The sequence below is a fragment of the Cryptomeria japonica genome, chromosome 10, assembly GCF_030272615.1.
Source record: "Cryptomeria japonica chromosome 10, Sugi_1.0, whole genome shotgun sequence".
Taxonomy (NCBI): domain Eukaryota; kingdom Viridiplantae; phylum Streptophyta; class Pinopsida; order Cupressales; family Cupressaceae; genus Cryptomeria; species Cryptomeria japonica.
The window spans coordinates 710,993,259-711,003,188 of NC_081414.1; positions in this window are offsets into that span (position 1 = coordinate 710,993,259).

The window sequence follows — 9,930 nt, forward strand, 5'->3', positions numbered from 1 at the left end:
TTCATGTGATTTGCATTGTCTTAGGTAATCTTCATATGTTATGGTGGATCTTTGTTGATTGTTAGGCTAGGGTTTTGTGGTTGAATTCATTTAGCCTTTCAATATTGTTATTATTGTTATCCATTTTCACCATATACAAGTTGCAATAAGCCAAGGAATATGGATGAAAGGTTGTAATAAGAAAATGGAGAAAGACCAAAAGCTATGATGGACTAAAAGCTGCAAACAAGATGCATGATACTCATGACGATCCTCAGCCCTATCAAGATCAAAGGTAGAAAGAGGAAATGGACATGAGGGACAATAGGATATGAAGGGTAATGACAGGGGTATGATAGGATAATGAAGGGCAATAGGATATGAAGGAGGAAACCTGCCCCCAAGTACGGTATGCAAGAAGTTCATAGATTATGCATGATGATTGTTTGCCAAGTTTTCATCACAGTACTTGCCCAAGGCACCTATTTGCCAGGTTTTCACTAGTGGATGAATTATTTTTGCTTTACTTTATTTTTTCTTTTGTCTTTTTTTTTTCACTTTTTTTCTTTTGGATTTTGACTTTTTCAATAGAAGATGGACACATGATAGGGGATGGAAGAAGGACTCAAGCGTCCTTTTGTTTGGATAGTAGCCTTGAAAAAAAAAATGGACCATCGCCTTTAAAAGTATGCTCAAAGACGTTGGTAGGATAAGGACATGGAAAATAAGATGAAACTAAGGCAAGGATTTATGCAAAGGATTGGATCAAAGGGATCAAAGGATGGAAAATATGCATTGGATAATAGATAGGGTATTGGAAGAATTGTGATTTAGTGGATAGAAATGTTGGCAAGATTGACATTGGCACACACCTTGAGGGGTGATGGATTGATGGAGGAAAGATGTATTTTGGATATTGAGATTTTGAGGAAGGAATAGCTAGGGATTTGTGGACATAAGGACCCAAAATGGATGAAGAATGTGATGGAGGAATAGATTTGAGAGGTTTGGATGGAGGAATAGCAATTTTGGATGCCAAGTTGGATATTTCTTTAGGCTTTTGTGCTTCAAGGAGCCACTTAGGGATCCATATGGTTTTTGATTTTTCATGCTTTTGTGGTTCCTTGGAGTGCATTGCTTGCACAAGGGATTTAGGAACCCATATATATTTTGACTTTGCTTTATTTTGCTTAGTGGGCCTCTGTGGCCTTTTGGATATATTTTTTTCTTTATAGATCATATTGTTCTTTGTTTTGACATGTCGATTATATTGGACATGTTGATCCTTGAATACATGTGGATTGCTAGACTTATGACTTTTATACTTGGCATCCATATTGCTTGGAGGGGGAAAGGAATGCATGGATGGATAGGAATGAAATGGAGTTATTTTGGATGGATGAAATTTACTCAAGGATGTGTGCCTTTGCTGACCTTGCATAGAGGATGAAGGGATATAAGGACCTAAGATGGATGGAAGGTATGATGGGGAAGGGATATGTTTTGATTTTGATGGAGGGATACCAACGTCTTGAGAGTGAGTTGTGTAGACATGACCCTTAGGATCTTCTTTGATATGGAGGGGTTCTTTCTCATGAAGGTCTACACCTTTGCCTTTATGAATATCTTGACTTGTAGGATATTCTTTTCTTTGGGAATAAGACATGAGTCAATTATGAGGTGGATATGATATGAGAGAAATAATGAGATCTTGAAGTGGATCAAATTGCACCAAAGTGGAAGAACCCATTGTGCATGTCAAGGGTTCATGAACATCTTGCACTGACACATTATAATCATGAAGGGGATTAGGATCATCAGGGCGATTAGGATCATGTAGTGGACATGGTTCAATGATAGGCTCTTCAAGAGACAGAATGGGAGAAATAATGGGATCATTAAAAGGAATGAGATCTTGGAGTGTATATGGAGCATTAGGACAAGGAGATAGAGGAACAAGTGGATCTTGTGGAGGATCTGAAGGAATAATTTGATCTTGACAAGGAGGAAGATCATTGGAATCCTCTTTAAAGGTGCTTTGCTCTTGACTTTCAATGGGATTATCATAAAGGATGGAAGGGATATCTGGAATGTCAATGGGATTTGAAAGGACATTTTTTTCATGAAATGGAATGGGATCATTTAGGATTGGATGGATTGGGATATCTTGATCTTTCTCAGGGAATGGAGTGGCAATAGGACTTTGGATAGGATGGACAAGAATAGGGGAATCATCATGAGTGTCTGGGAACATGGGGTCCTAGTCAACAATTGGACAGGATGATAAGGTTTCAGGATCTTGATCTTGATCTATTTCAAGACACGTTTCTTCATGCTCTAAATTATCCTCTTGACATGGGGTTGGACTTTGGATATGCATGGGGGATTCTGACAAGGGATCAATTTTTTGGCATGAAGGAAATGCACTTTGAACATTTGTGATGGATTTTGGCAAGGAATCAATGCTTGAACATGAGGAAGAGGGACTTCGAATGGGGTCCTCTAAAACAGGTAATGGCAATAAAGTGCATGGTGGCATTGGGTCTTGTATTTATGAAACATGACAAGGATGTGCATCATGAATTGGATTATCTTGGCAATCAATTATGGATAGCTCTTGGATAATTGCATCCTTGGGTGTATTGTTTGATGAGGACAATATGGAAGGTTCTTGTGAAACTTCTAAAGGTGTAGGGATAGATGCCACTGGAGAGTCAATTTGTTTGCGGGGGGATGAGGCATTGCTAGACATAATTATATTATCTTGATCTTCCTCAAATAATTCACTTGGTAGTTTCCTTAAGATCATTGCAATAAAGCCACCTTTCTTTCGAGGTTTTGACATAGTTGTATCTAGAATTTGAACTTGTTTGGCAAGGAGTTGGTTCTGATCTGATGTCATGTTTTGATATTGGACTTGGTTCAATTGTTCTGACATGTTTGAAACTTGGGTTGGTGTGTGCTGCAATCTTTGTTTTTGAATGTTTGGTTGTGGTTGTTGACATTGATATGTTGGTTGAACTTGTTGATATTCCACCATTGGTTGAACCATTTGTGGACATTGTATAGTTGGTGGGACATATTGTTGAAATTGGACCATTGGTTGTATTGGCTGTATATGTTGAACAATTGGTTGAACCATTAGTTGTATTGGTTGAAAATTTGACTGATAGCAAACACCTTCTTGTTCTTGTTGTGGAGGCACATAATGTTGAAATTGATGTTGTCTCCTTTCTTGAAATTGTTTCATCATCTCTATTTGGGAGAGGAGAGCTGGTATGTCTGATCATTCAAGAAGAGATCTTACATTAATTGGCTCAATCTTTGGACTTCGACCTGGAAATTTTCAAAACATTTTGGACATTTGTGATCTATTCTTCTCAATGTTTTTCACTCTTTGTTCCAATATCTCCTCTTCTTGAGCTAGTTTCTCCTCTAGTTTTTGTATTTGGACATTTACATCATCATGATAAGTTTGGTCCAAGTCCTGAGACATGTAGAGATTGGATTGACATGATTGATTGCTCAATTGTGATGACATGGCTTCATAAGAAGGTTGAGACTTCATTTCAACAAACATGTCACTATGCAAATGCAATATTTTTGGAACTTTTTTTTTTTCAAGGATGATGTATGATATGCAACTAAATGCAAACTAAACAAACAAAAATGCAATCTATGGCAAGAAGGCAACCTGTGTTTTTGTTCTTTTTTCAAGATTTTGACAAACTTATGAATGCAATTCTAAAAATGAGACCCCTAGGAAATTGAAATGATGTCTAGACCTCAAAGGAAAAAAGGACCAAGTGACAAAAGGACAAAATGACAATGTCTCCCCTATATGCTTGGATACTAAGCTAGGTTTGACCAAATGACATTGATGACAAAAAGAGAAAAGGTTTGATAAGGTCTAGACCTCCTAACAATGACTTAGGGTTTATTCAAAGATTTGGATTACTCAAGTATGACAAAACCTAGTTTTGACACTATATGCTAAGGGAAAATTACTATGCAAGTGACCCTAATATGATATGATAATGACCTAAGCTTAATGAAGAGACCTAGGGTATGCAAATGCAAATGTATGACAATGTCAACCTAAGACAAAACCTAAGGTTGAATTATGAAATGGTATTACTCTAATGCAAGAGGACACATGCAAATGGATGACCCTTATTGATATGTAAACGAGTATGACTTAGGTGAAAACCTAACCTTGGTACTTGACAATGACTTTGCAAAATGTAAACCTAAATCTAAGTGACATGAATGTTGAGAAAAGATTTTGAAAAATGTTTGACCACCATGTTTGAAGGTGTTTGAAGTTTTTTGAATGAAATAACTCTTGGGTTTAACCTTGTTTTGAATCAATTTGTCTTGTTTTTGAAATGAGACACAACTCAACTTTTGACAAGCAAAGAAGACAAGATATTTTAACCTAGACTCAAGACAGTCATGCTCATTCACACATTTCTTATGGTATTCAAGGACATTAGGTAATTGAGAGGTAGACTCATTATGGGATTCAAGGAGAATACATAGATGCTTGACCCCACGGGGTCCCCTCCACGGCACTCACTTCTCAGGGTAGCCAAGCATCAGTCCCCATGGAAATCTCCCCATGGCGAACTTGGTATATCTTCCAAGTATCCAAACTTGTCCTTCTCAAGCAACTAGAAGGATTTTTGGCCTCTAAATACAAGGTGTTTAGTAAGGATTTCTGTTAAGCATTACTCCTTGGTGTCATGCAAGCATGATTGAGACATTAAGCCCACCAAGATACCAAACAAATGTAGTCACACAATCACAATTTAGACCATGAGGTCCTACTTAGATGTTGATATGAGAAAGAGTTCAAGGGTCATCACTTCCCAAGTAACTGTGATTCCCATGTAACCCTTCCTTCAAAGCTTTTGCCCATCAGGTATTTGTTTATAGTGAGTTAGAATGCCAAGGTATTCTAGCCGTACTCACTTTGGGTTGTTCCCTTCTCACGATTTGTCACTTGCTTCCAAAAGAAAATGGTCGGGAAGGCAGGCCCTCTAAAGGTGACACACAATCAAAAACATGAGCATGGTATCGAAGATTTGGATTTCTGATCACCCTAAAAAGGATGAGAGCATACTCTCCTACTCCAATGTCAAACTCAACAATCAAAGCAAACATACATTCATTTCGTCCTATTTAGAAATCATACTAGGTGCCTAAATATTAATTACAAACACAAAGTTTAGTTGTAGTCCAAGGCAACCTGCAAAACCCAAGTCAGAAGTTTGATTTTCTTAGTCTTTGACTATCGAACTTGCATAAAACGTGTTAGTAGTTTCATTCATTGTCTTTGCCATGCATAATGCCAAGGTGCTGCACAAAGAATCAGTACCAAAGAAAACAAAAATGCAGAAACAAAATGCAAAAACAAAGTAATTTGCAAGTAAAAACACTATTTTTTACCTCTGTTTCTAGCCCTACATAGGTGCAGAATACCTTACATAGGTGCACGATTGCTTATACAGGCGCAGGATTTTCTTGGGTTTTTAACCTGCAAATCATCTCAAAAGTACTCAAAAGCATGCTTAGGGGGTTAGTTCACGTCGGGTTCACCAATTAATGTAGCTAGGAAACCGGAAATCATCAAAGCAAATATCAATATTAGTCATAGCTCAATCATGAAAGCTCAAATGCAATGATCAATCCTAACACACTCAATAAAGACACGAAAACAAAACATTCAATATTTGAAAATTAAGCAAACCAAGTGCAGATTTGAATGTCTCCTTCATGTGGCTCCATTGTCCTTCTTTCTCCTTCAAGTAGCTTTGTTGTGGATCTCACCTACTAGTGCATGATCATGATATGAAAGCAAGTAGACAAGATGATTTCTCAAGAATACTCGAAGTGTGATTGATTCAGGAATCAATTTGAAAAGTGATTCGTTCAATAATGTAATTAGATTAGGATTGAAGAAATTCATCCAATTTATAGACAAATTGGAGAGATGATCAAATTAGCATGAAGATATTCAAATGGAAATTGCAAATCAAGAATGTCAATTATGACAATTTATGACAAATTTGCACTTTCTATGCAAGATTGATTGATTGATGATTTATGACAAATTTCTATGTCAAAATTGATTGATTGTCAATTATGACAAATTATGACAAATTGAAATGTCATTCCTATGAAATTAGGAGAAAAATAGGAGAGAATTGAAATTAGATGAATTAGAAATTAGGAAATTAGGAATTAGAAATTGATGATATGAGGAAATTAGGAAGTAGGAGAAATTAGGTAAATCAATTAATAATTTGTCATTTATTAATTAATTCACAAAAAGAGGAATAATTAGTTAGCCAATTAAATAAACATTTAATTGTGACATGAAGACTTAGGATAAATAAATAATTTATTAATCCTAGAGGGGGAAATGACAAACAGGGTTAAATGAATAAAATCATGAAACCCTAAAAGATGAATTAGAAATGCAAGGATGACAATTAGGTCCTGATTGAAGGATTGATTTGATGTCGATTCGATCATGATTTTGAATTGATAAATGGGCCAATTAACGAGGAACAATGACTAATTGATCCAAATTGATACGATTGAAAGGACAATGATCGATGACGAATCGATTGCAAAATTGACGAGATTGACAAGAGGACAAGGATTGATGACGAATCGATCGCAAAATGACAAGATTGACAAGGACAAGGATCGATGACAAATTGATTGCAAAATGACAAAATTGGCAAGGATGAGGATCGACCAAAATCATGACTGGAGATTGTTATCGACAAGACATAATTTGAAAGCGAGAAAAAATGAGGAATGCAAAAGAAGGACTCGATGCTCGCAAATGATAAAGACCAAGCGCGCCACATAGAAGAAATGTTAATGCAACACAAAAACCCTAAAATAAGGCAATGCGCAGATGTTAAAGTATGACTTCGCAAGCGTTAACCATTTTTAGATGTCTACACGCATGATGGGTTATCAGTCGCCATGAAAGCGGTGGAAAATGAATGATGGAGAACGTCTTGAGGCCGGTTCAAGACTATTTCATTTAATACAATGTTCTCAGTAGTCAGGATTGAACCGTTTGAATTGCTTAACCTAACGGGTTTAGGGTTCAAGGTTTATGCTACCGACATATCTGTTTCCTCTAAGGTCAATGTTGTGTTTCTTTCTGAGTTTGTTGGAAAAAGTTGTGTGTGTGTGTCCAAGTGAAGAGATACGTGATTCTTGCTAGACCAGAGGAGAGAAATGATACCTGCAGAGTGTAAGTGCAGAAGGTGAAGAGGAGCTAAAGCGGATCATCATTGGCATTGAGTGTTGTTACCAGATCATTGTAATACCTGTTGATCTCTAACCACTTCAATAGTTGGGAAATCCCTTAACAGGGTAGCTTTAACTGACTTACTATAAATCCTTTGACAGGGTGACTCAAAACCATTGAGTTCTTCAAATCCTCTAATAAGGTAACCTTTAACAGGGTTTAACCCTTAACTAGGTATTCTAGCCATTCCTTAACCAGGTGATCCCTAACAGGATTGGTTTGTAACAAAACCTATTGTATCAGTCTTTAACCAGACAAGGCTCCTAAAAAAGCAGACTTCTAAAGAGTTCAAAAACAGCTTGTGGGTATTCATCCCCACCATGGTTTTTCCCAGTTGGGTTTCCACGTGAAAAATATGTGTCATGTGTGGTGTTATTCATGTGATGATTTAAGTGATTTGTGTCTAAAATTAAATCTTGTTGATCTAGCTGTTTATATATTTTTTGATGATAGATTACATGTTCATGTACTAGGGTGAAATCGAAATGAAGTATTAGATTGTATGAAAAGATAAGTGTCAATTGGTTTATGCTTGTCTTAGTTATTCTGGGTTTTGTCAGTTGTACTCTATTTAAGACTGGTGTTATTGTTTGTCTGCTAAAGCACAGTGTTTGCTGACAAACCAATTTTAGGGAATGTGTTTTTGTTTGTACTGATTCACCTCCCCCTCTCAGTACCTGTTTGGTACTATCCATTCATCATTAAGTTATCATTACCGACCTAATTGATTTGTATTTAAGGTCGATGAAGTTGTTTTATTTTAGTGTTGGTAAGAGTTGGCAGAAATCAGTTGAGTGTGTGATTGCCGAACTGGAGAATGAGTGTGTAGTTTGAGTAAAGGGAGATAGAATCTTAATTGGATCTAATCAAGCAAATGTAGTCCTATTCGGACAGATCAAGAAACTCCTATTTTTTTCTAACAATTACAGCAGAATTGAAATCCCCTAGCTGGGTAAGCTCTAAAAAGCTTGGTTACTTATTAAATCCTCTAACAAGGTGGTCCATTAGATTGGATTTTCAAATCCTCTACTGAGGTTACTCCTTACAGGGTATTTTCTTCTAACAAGGCATTTGTAGTCAATCCCTTAACCGAGTGATTCCTAACAGGATCAGTTCTTAACAAGACTTTTTTAAAATCTTTAATAGGCTTGGCTCCTAACAGGGTAAACTTCAAAAGAGTTCAGATATTATCTTGTGAGTCTCATCTCACCGTGGTTTTTACCTATTTGGGTTTTCCACGTATAAATACTTGTGCCATGTGCTGAATGTTTTTGTGGTTATCATCTTTTGATTGATTTGATTAACTATTTCTGATAAGGCATGATATTCAGATCCATTGAAAAGTGAAGTATTGACATATGATAAAGCATTTGGATGTTTACAAGTTAAATGTTGTTTACTATTAAGTTGTTGTAACAGTCAACCAATATTCTTATGAGTATTGATCTTGACAATGGTATTTCATTGATAAAATTACTTTGCATGTTTGAGTTTGAGTTTGGAGAGTTTGTATCTATTTTTCTAGTTACTAATTCACCCCCCCCTCAGTAATCTACCAGATACTTATTCTTTCATCATACCATCAATTGGTATCGGAGCATTTCAAGTCCTCTAAGGTCTAAGCCTAACAGCTTGAGGAAATGATCTACTAGATCATGATGAAGATGGAAGGTCCAAAGTTAAATAGAGAAAACTATAGGATATGGAGTGACAGAATGGAAATTTACATCAAGAGTCTGGGAAGTCAGTATTGGGATCATATAGATACTAGGTATATTGCATCTATTGGAATTTTGACTGATGATCAGAAGAAAGAATAGCAAGAAAATCAATAAGCATTGGAGGCTATTATCAATTCCTTGTCTGATGATGAATATGTAGATGTTCATGGTCTTGAAACTACATATGAGGTATGGAAAAAACTTGAAGAGATTTATAGCAGTGATGAACATGTCAAGATTTCTAAAGAGGAGAGTCTAAGAGGAAATTTTAATGACATGAGGATGTCTATAGGTGAGAATATCCAACAGTATTGTCAAAGGATAAAAGAGATAGTCAGTGAAATTAAGAGTGTAGTTGGGAAAGTGGAAGATACCACAGTAATCAGTAAGGTACTAAGAACCCTACTCCCAGTCTATGCTATTCGAGTTGTAGCTATTCAGGAGCTGAAGTCCATTGACAAAACTAAGGCAACTCTTGAATCCATCATTGGCAAGCTTACTGCTTTTGAATTAAATGGTTATGATGGTAGTGCAAAGAAATTTGAGTCTGCATTTAGAGCTTCTGTTTCTAACCCATCTGTAAGAAAAAGTAGAGATACTAGTCATGGTTATGAATCTAGATCGAGCAGAGATGCTAATGATGAAGATGGTTTAGTAGAGCTTGAAGCATTATTGGCAAAGCGGTTGCCTAGAGGCACTAGTAAATATAGAGGTAAATTATCTTTAAAATTTTTGCATGCAATAAGATTGGTCAAATAGTGGCTAATTGTCCTAATGGTGAAAATGAACACAAGAGAGATATATACAAGAAATATAAATGTAAAGGAAAAATAGATTGTCTTATTGTTATTGGTAGTGGTATCACTAATGAAGAATCTGATGTTGATGCTA